Source organism: Microplitis demolitor, chromosome 3, assembly GCF_026212275.2.
Source record: "Microplitis demolitor isolate Queensland-Clemson2020A chromosome 3, iyMicDemo2.1a, whole genome shotgun sequence".
NCBI classification, from domain to species: Eukaryota; Metazoa; Arthropoda; class Insecta; order Hymenoptera; family Braconidae; genus Microplitis; species Microplitis demolitor.
Window position 1 is genome coordinate 8,574,308 of NC_068547.1, and position 9,360 is coordinate 8,583,667.

The window sequence follows — 9,360 nt, forward strand, 5'->3', positions numbered from 1 at the left end:
TAAGCATAAATTTACATAAGCATCATAAATGATATAAATATAGATATTTAGATAATTCAAAAATAAACATACACATGAAGCATTTAAAACCATTCAGTTACGTCAAAAATAGGGTGGGGGGGGGGGGGGCAAAATGGTCTTATATTTATATCAAATATAAGCCCTTTTTTCTTAAGGAGCCCATTTTGCCCCTTCCTTGTCCCCTATAATAAATAATTAGTTATTTAAATTTGAACTATTTCGTACCATTCATATAAATCTTGCGAAATTTTTCTAAATTGTGCCTCTATTTGTATCTGCTTTATATTAATATGAGGAATGTAATAAAATTTGAAGGATAGTGCACATAAATTTTTGTTTATTTGTTGAGAAAAAAAACATTCAAAAATGATTTAAACTATTTTTTTATATTTATTAGATGTGAAACATTTAAACTATTTTATAGAAAAAGTATTATTCAGAGTAGTCTTTTAATAAAATAAAAAGAAATTTTTTTTATGTTTACGGTTTAAATGGACTTTAGTGATGTTGTCTACACGTCGATGTAAAGTTTGGATTTTATGTCACTATAAACTTGGGTTAATAAGGTCAATCATGTTTATTTAGTATTATTTTAGTGTGATCTCAATTGTTTTAGCATTATTAATAGAGATTTTATTACAAATTGAGAAGAAAAAAAATATGTAAACAAAATAGAAGCTTATTAGTAGCCGACGTAATCAGTACATCAAATATTACCTTAAACATTTACTTCAATCAATTTTAGCAGATAAATATAGGTCTCTAAATCTAGAGCACACCCCGAACGCGAAGTATCAGAGCTTATTCGCTTCGCAATCGAGGTAGTGCTCTATTATCACTAGGAAACGAAATCACGATCCACTCACAGGGAGAAATTATTCTTCTTTTAAATGTTATGGTGTCGTAGTGGAGTTGGATCATATTGGCCACCAGATGGAAATTGATATAAACGCATGCAAAAATTACTATGACTACAGTAAAATTTACGATGGTTACAGTAAATTGTGACATCGTTATCAATTTTGCTGTGGCCATAGTAATCTTTGCAATGTGTTCAATTCAATATCCGACAGGTGGACGATGTCGTCTGGTTTTGCTATTAGTATTATTATTATTGCCTTCATTTATGCCCAACAGCGAAATTCGCCAATAACAGGGTCACTACATAGTAATACAGGAAAAAAATACAAAGCTGACTAAACTAAGAATGGTATATGATAATTGGTAGTTTATGATTATAATCAAATACACGGAAAGAAAATTATGGGAATAGTTCCTATAATTTTATGAAATTTCATCTTATACCAGTATAGGAATGACAACCATAAATTATGGGAGCAGTTCCTGTAATTATAAGAATGTTACCCATAATTATAGGAATATTCCCTATAATTATGGGAATGATCCCCATAACATTATAGAAATGGTTCCTATGGGAATACTTCGTACACGGAGAGAAACTTATGGGAATGGTTCCTATAATTTTGTGAAATTTCATCCTATACTAGTATAGGAATGACGACCATTAGTTATGGGAGCAGTTCCTATAAATATAGGAATATTACTCATAATTATAGGAATAGTTCCTATAATTATGGGAATGGTTCCTATAATTTATGGGAATACTTCCTATAATATCATGGGAACCATTCCCATTATATATAGGAACCATTCCTATAATATTAGTTTTTAATATACTATTATAGGAACCATTCCCATAATATCATAGGATTCGGTCCTACACAATTATGGGAAACATTCCTATAATATTATGGAAATGGTTTCCATACTATCATGAAAATATTAATTCAAAGAAAAGTGTGAAAATTACTTTTACATGGAAAACAAATTATAGGAAGTATTCCTATGTATTATGGGAATGGTTCCCATAATGGTATAGGAATTATACCCATACTATGATAGGAATGGTTCCTATATATTATAGGAATCATCTCTACACCATTATGGGAACCATTCCAACAATATTAATATATCAAGTAAGCAATCAGAATTTCTCAAAATGAAATTGCATATGGATATTAGCCTATAAAGCGGTGAGGACTGCGCAAAAGCCAATCTAGATGTCGGGACATAAAATATGTTCGCAGATCTAGTATTACATGGAGGTACATGAAACGGTAATAGAGCCAGAAAACACATACAATTGACTATGACACCATTGCGTTTGCAACGAGAATAATTTCTTTGCGTAAGCTATTATTAACTGGGTCACAAAAATAACTCAAATTTGACCTTTTTTAACTTAAATAGATACTAAGTAGGTCCTTGTAGGCATAAGCGAGTCAAAATCGAATGAGTTTTTCATCAATTTTTAACTCGTTTTCAGATAAGTTGCTGTACTTAGTATTATCCATTGAAGCCAAAAAAGTCAAATTTGACTTAGTTGACTTAAATTCAAGTCAAAAAATTCAAATTTAAGTTATTTTCTTGACCCGGGAGTGACATGTAATCACTTTTAAATCGTGATGGAACTTTTCCAAGTGTCAAAAAAAAAAAAAAGTTGATAGAACTCGATCAACTATTTGAAGTATATTTCTTCTATGAAAAAATTTGTCATTAAAAAAATTTACTTCAAGTTTATAAATAATGATCGTAAGTATGGATCCGAGCTTCAATTGCTCAAGAAATGTGACAATCGATTGCATTAGTGAGTTCCAGAATATTCAATTGTCGAGCTCTTCGAGCTTCAAGAAACAAATAAAAATTGTTTTAAACGATTCAATTAATTCGAACTTCGATCACATAATCAAAAAATTACATATGGCAAACAGCTTTTGATCATGACAAGGAACAGTTGAATCAATAGATTTGTTCGAGAGTAATCTTGAAAAAATTTTATTCACACCCGCACTCTGATATTTCAAAATAATTTCGATGAAAGGTAAAAGACCCAGGCCCGATCATAGAACTCGGTCAGTACCCGATCACTCATATATTTGTATATCTATATTAACTAAAATTTAGTAACTGATATACAAATATATGAGTGATCGGGTACTAGTTTCCTAATCGTGTACTGGGTTCTTACCTTATAGCTTTTTAATAAGAATGTAATTGTAAATTTTTCAAACTGATGTTAAAAGTAAATTATTGAAAGTTCATATTTCAGATAATTTGAGTAGAAGATTGAAAAATTTACTTACTTGGACCTTCAATCCTTGGCACTTATTTCGATTCTATTCTTAGATGATTCGAGTTTGCGAGATAAAAAAAAACTGACCAACTCTTTGACTGTACGGGTAAAGAGAAATTTTCATCCCTTCCCACCTCTTTCAGATTATGGGAAAACTCTTTCAGTAACTTTCGAAACTGAGAAGTCCTTTTTTTATTACTCTTGCAACTTTCACCAACCCTTTTAAAATCATAAATATCTTTCTCGAAACCGTGAGTATCAGGCAGTTAACTCTAAGCTGTAAATTACAACAATAGAATTACGCTGTACACTAGAACTACGGAGAAATTTTTTTTTTAATTTACACTTATAAATATTTATACGAATATTGATCAATATTCGGAGGAAAAATAATATAGAAGAAGGCAAATTATCGAAAGTTTTCGGGGCATTATAAAAAAAATTTGTATATCTAAGATTTACATGAATCTGAGTATATCAAAATAGAAATGTTGATATCAATGTAGATTTGGAATTCGAAAAAATTAAATCTATAAAAAAAGTTCTATAGAACTACAAATAATTTCATGGCGCAAAGGAATTTATTTTCACTCTAAAAAAATTTTTTTTGCCTCAAGAAAATTTTTTCTCGCTCCAAGAAAACTTTTGTTTTCTATTCATAATGCAAAACAAATTTCCTTGGGCAAGAAAAATTTTTTGCACCAAGAAATTATGTTTTTTTGCGTACGTTGTCCTGAAGTGGGATCAGTAGAACTCAATTATTCTTTTCCAGCTCGGTGGAAATCTAATTAACTATTAATAATTATTCACTAGAGGAAATGAAAGTAATTTATAACAAAAAATTAACTCCTATTATATTATTGGTATATTAAACGTATAATTCGATTGGTTAAAATTCTAAAAATATGACACTTTCTATCCGATAACACCCTAAAGCTTTTTCTCACTGTAAATCCACGTAATTTATTTCCTTTATAAAAATTTGAGAGACTTTAGAGTGTTTTAGTTTCCTATAAAAGTTCGAAAAATTTATACTTTGAAAAAAAAAGTGCAATATTTTAAATAGAAAACACTTTAGAAATAAATAGAAATCTTTACATTTAGCTTTGAAATTTTAAAGTGAATTTGAATAATTTTAATGATTAAATATTTTTTTTTATTATAATTGAAATTAATTCTTTTTTTTTAGTATCGGCTACTGACAAGGAAAAGTGTGACAAAATGGGCCCCGGTGAGCAAAGTGGGCTTACATTTGATTACATATAAGCTTTTTTTTCAAGGGGCCCATTTTGTCTCACTCTTTCTTATAAAAAAAATAATAAATCGTAAAAATATTTTGAAATATTTATGCGGTTAAAATGAAATTGAATTATCAAATTTTTTACCGTAAGTCTCAGAAACTTTAATCTAATCAGGGTAAATTGCACTGTACATTAGAAGTATTTGGAAATTTTTTTTTTACTTGAAATTTGGATAAACAGGAAAAAAAGGGCTTCTTAGTGTAAATTTTTTTTTTTTTTGCTCCAAGAAATTTTTTTGATTATGAATTGAGAACAAAAGTTTTCTTGGGGCAAAAAAAAATTTTTTTGAGGTCAGAAATCTTTTTTTCTCCGTATATGAAATTATGTCGTCTATTGATTACATGCATAAAGAAAAAATTATTTGTCATACATTAATTTTTTTTTTGAGCTTTCAAACAAAAATTACTCATGTTGATTTTCAAAAATTTAAATACTACGTATTACCATAAAACTTTTCCATTTTTATATGAAATACGTGAATCAAATTGACACAAAACCATAAATTATTTAAAAATAACCAGCATTTATAAATACATCATATATGTTTTTAATGAAAAAAAGTTTTTATTTATAAATAAATACAAAATCTCATATTTTTCTTGAAAATGTAAATTTATTATTTTTATCACTTAAATACTCCATAGATTTTACAAAAATTTTATCTACTCAGGTGTCACTGTTCACTTTTTTTTTTTTTTTTTTTTTTTTTTTTTCAAAAAAAGTGTTACACTAATTGATAAATTACAATTTACATAAAAAAAGTTTTTTACAGACAATAATTCTATTTTAAAAATTTTTTAAAAAAATATTTATGCACTGATACACTAGTCATTAATTATTCTATTATTTCACAAAGAAATTTAATTAAACAAAATATCTCATTGCAAAAGTACAAAGTTCTTATTATCTTATCTCATCTAACATTTCTATAAATATGCGACATTTAAAAATACATACGTAGTTAAGTCTTATCTTCAAAGCGCTCATATTAATTTCATTTTAATTACTCATATATTTAATTATCAATTATTTTATTTCTTAATTCTTCTTTTGATTGAATCATCAAAAACAATTTTATTCAATCCACACAGAAAACAAGTATTTCTTGACACAAGAAAAATTTTTCATGAAAAAATGAAAACATGAATTTTCTTCGGACAGAAAAATTTTTTTCTTAGTTCAAGAAAATTTTTTCTTGCTCCAAGAAAATTTTCATTTTAGATCCATAGTGCAAAAAATTTCTAAGGGCAAGTAAAGATTTTCTAGAGCCAAGAAAAAATCTTTTGATTTAAGAAATAATTTTGTTGAGGTTAGTTAAAATTATCTTGAATCAAGAAAAAAATATTTGGTTTAAGAAAAAAATTTTTTTAAACCAACGAACATTTTTCTGAACCAAGAAAAAGTTTTTTGATTAAATGAAAAATCTGTTAATTGAAAAAAAAAATTTCTTGGGGTGAGTAAAAATTTTTTGATTCAAGAAATAATTTTCTTGAGGTGAGTAAAAATTATCTTAAATCCAAAAAAAATGTTCTTGAACCAAAAAAAATTTTTTTGGTTAATGAAAAAAATTGTTGATTCAAGAAGAAATGTTCTTGCATCGAGTAAAAGCTTTTTTCAGTGCATAAAAAGTCATATTACATAAGTATAAATTATTTAAGATAAATATCCTGCGTCAACCCATAAAAAGAACGAATTGCAGCAGAATCCATCGTCGATCAGTGCAGCCTCCTGTTACGTATACTGAAGGTATACCGGACAGGAATACACTCAGGATACATTCAGTATACGTACAGGAAGTCGCACATTAGTCATCAGTAAGCAGGTGTCACTCTTCCAGATCTTCTTCAGGTAACTGACTTTGAATTTCCTCATTTTCCATTTTGTATCTGAAACAAGTAAAAAAAAATAAATAAATAAATTACAAATAATTTACCAAAAAAAAAAAAAACTGCAATTTTTAAAATTCTTACCAATTTTACAATAGAGGAATTTACTATCCAGCAATGAATAGTTCGGTACTGTTGGTTTAAATTTTACGACGCCATGTGCAAAAAAGCTCTTGTAGATCTCGTCCATAAACTGAATAACTATCGCATCTGTCTGTGAACATAAATCACCCGAAGTTATTAATGACTCGCAGTATTATGTAGAGGCGGTCGTATCGTGGGTTATATTTGCCTGGATGAGAGGGATTTTGTGTAGAGAAGCATATATGTTATTTTAGAGGGGTAGACTCGAATCGATGTGTGGTCATTGGAAGAGAGAAAACGGATGAATTTTAGTGTGAACAGGAACATAGGGTCTAGTGAATGCTTCCCCCCAGGGACCAATAAATTCCCTGGTTCGATCGGTTCTCTACCAGCTTTTAGATATTAAAAAATTCACATAAATGTCTAAAATGTCACTGATTAATATCACGTTCTAACATCAAACTGCCAAAGTAAATTTAAAAAATAACTCTCGGAAAATATAAACAGCAATGATGGAAAAGCAAAAGCCAGATGATTACTAACCTTGTTGACATAAAGTTGTTGGCGTTTGCTGGGTAGCCTCTGGTGTCTCGAATCCCCCACCACAATCTTGTTTTTTATCGGGCATCAACTCACTTTTTCCTCAGCAGCCTCACGGAAATCATGAGTCGCCTCTTGTTTATGTCAACCGAGTTCGCCAACTGAGGGACAACTGACTGGTCAAGTGCCGAAGCAAAGCTCAAAGAATAAAAGCGAAACAGGTAAAATTTGTGTATTAAATTGACAACGTGCTTAGCTCGCGACTGCTGATGTCCGACTGGAAACGGCTACTACTCCGAGACTACCAGGAACGAGGGTATTCAGAGCCGGTACGTCACTCACGGCGGCACACGATGATATTCTCAATCCGGTGTCCTCCAAGTTCATGTGTGCGAATCACGCAGCGACCGCCTCGACGACGCCCGGACGATCACCAGGAAAACGGGAGAGATGGTATTGGACCTCTCTGTCCAACGTCAACGCACGATCGTTTATTCTCTCACTCGCGCCCCAAAACTACCCCGGGCTATGGCATGCGGGGGATGAAACTCAATCCCAGGAGGGGCGCGATCTCACAATGCGCAGGGCTGAAACCCACCCCTCTGCTACAATGCGCCAGCACAAACGGCCATTCTGTTCCCTCTTCTTTTCCACCACCGTCACCAATACAATCGAATCTCGTCGGTCGGAATGCTTTTGTATGACTTTCGGTTTGAATGCTACTCTATTCTACCCTTGTCAGTTTGCCACAGGAACCTGGCGCCACCCTGTGCCGTTGCTGGGAAACTGATCCGGGGAAGGATCGGAAATTTTATTGCTCTTAATCCTGGCCAGCGGACAAAGACCCAGAGAAGACACAAAAAGCTGATGCAATTTAAAGAATCTTTTGTATCAAAAGGTTTGAGAATTAAACTGGACGCACTGGAAACTTTTGAACTCAATAACCGACCGTCCATTTTAGTAACTGGGTCTAAAAAAAGAAAAAAAAAAAGTCTGTTGTACTGTAGGATATTTATACTAGTATGTTTTTTTGAAGAAATTGTTGGTATAGGACAGGGTTTTCATGGCTACGTTGAATAAAATTAACTGAGAATAGAGGGTCATTTAAAGTCATGAAAACATGACTTTAAAGTTGGCTCTGGCTCCGAGCGGCAGCTGGGCTCGAAGTTTGATTTTAATCCCATGCGAATTGCGAGTTAAGGTGCTGAGAAGATCGTGAGTTGAATCTTTATTATCATATCTAGTTCCAGACACGATAGCCTTGATGTGAAGGCGGCTATTTATTTGATTCACAGGACGGTCTGAAATTTACATTAAACTTTTTACTTTTTTATGTTATTGTTATTGAAAGTATTTATGAGTAGAAAAAATATTTTGTTTCTGTGTTAAATTTTTTGTGTTAAATCTACATATTGCGATTTGTGGCTTAGAAATTTTAAATCGATATACTATTTAACACCTAAAATTGTAAAATTTCACATTGATTTTATTTTGCCACTGATATTTAAAAAGTGTTAAATTTACGTCTAATACGTATTACCCAAATTTTTTGTATTAAATTTTACCAAATAGTATGTGTTAAAAATTAATGCAAATAGTAGGTTTAAAAAATTAACACAAATAGCCTATGTTAAAAATTAACACAAATATCCTGTGTTAAAAATTAACACAATAGTCTTTGATAAAAATTAACACAATAGTCTATGCTAAAAATTCACACAAATAGCCTGTGTTAAAAACTAACACAAATAGCTTGTGTTAAATATTAACACAAATAGTCTGTTATAAATTAACACACATATCCTGTGTTAAAAATTAATACAAACAGTCTGCATGAAAAATTAACACAAATATCCTGTGTTAAAAATTAACATAACTATCCTGTGTTAATAATTAACACAAATAGCCTGTGTTAATAATTAGCACAAATAACTTGTGTTAAAAATTAACACAGTAGTATATGTTAAAAATTAACATAAATATCCTGTGTTAATAATTAACACAAATAGCTTGTGTTAAAACTTCACACAAATATCCTGTGTTAAAAATTAACATAAATAGTCTGTTGAAAATTAACACACATTCTCTGTGTTAAAAATGAACATAACTACCCTGTGTTAATAATTAACACAAATAGCTTGTGTTAAAAATTAAGACAATGGTCTGTGTTAAAAATTAACATATATATCCTGTGTTAAAACTTCACACAAATATCCTGTGTTAAAAATTAACACAATTAGTCTATGGTACAAATTAACACAAATATTCGGTGGGTTATTTATAACACACAGATTACGTTGATTTTAACACAATATTTCTTACTGTGTCGTAAAATATGAAACCTTTTAAAATAATAAATTTTTATAATTTAATA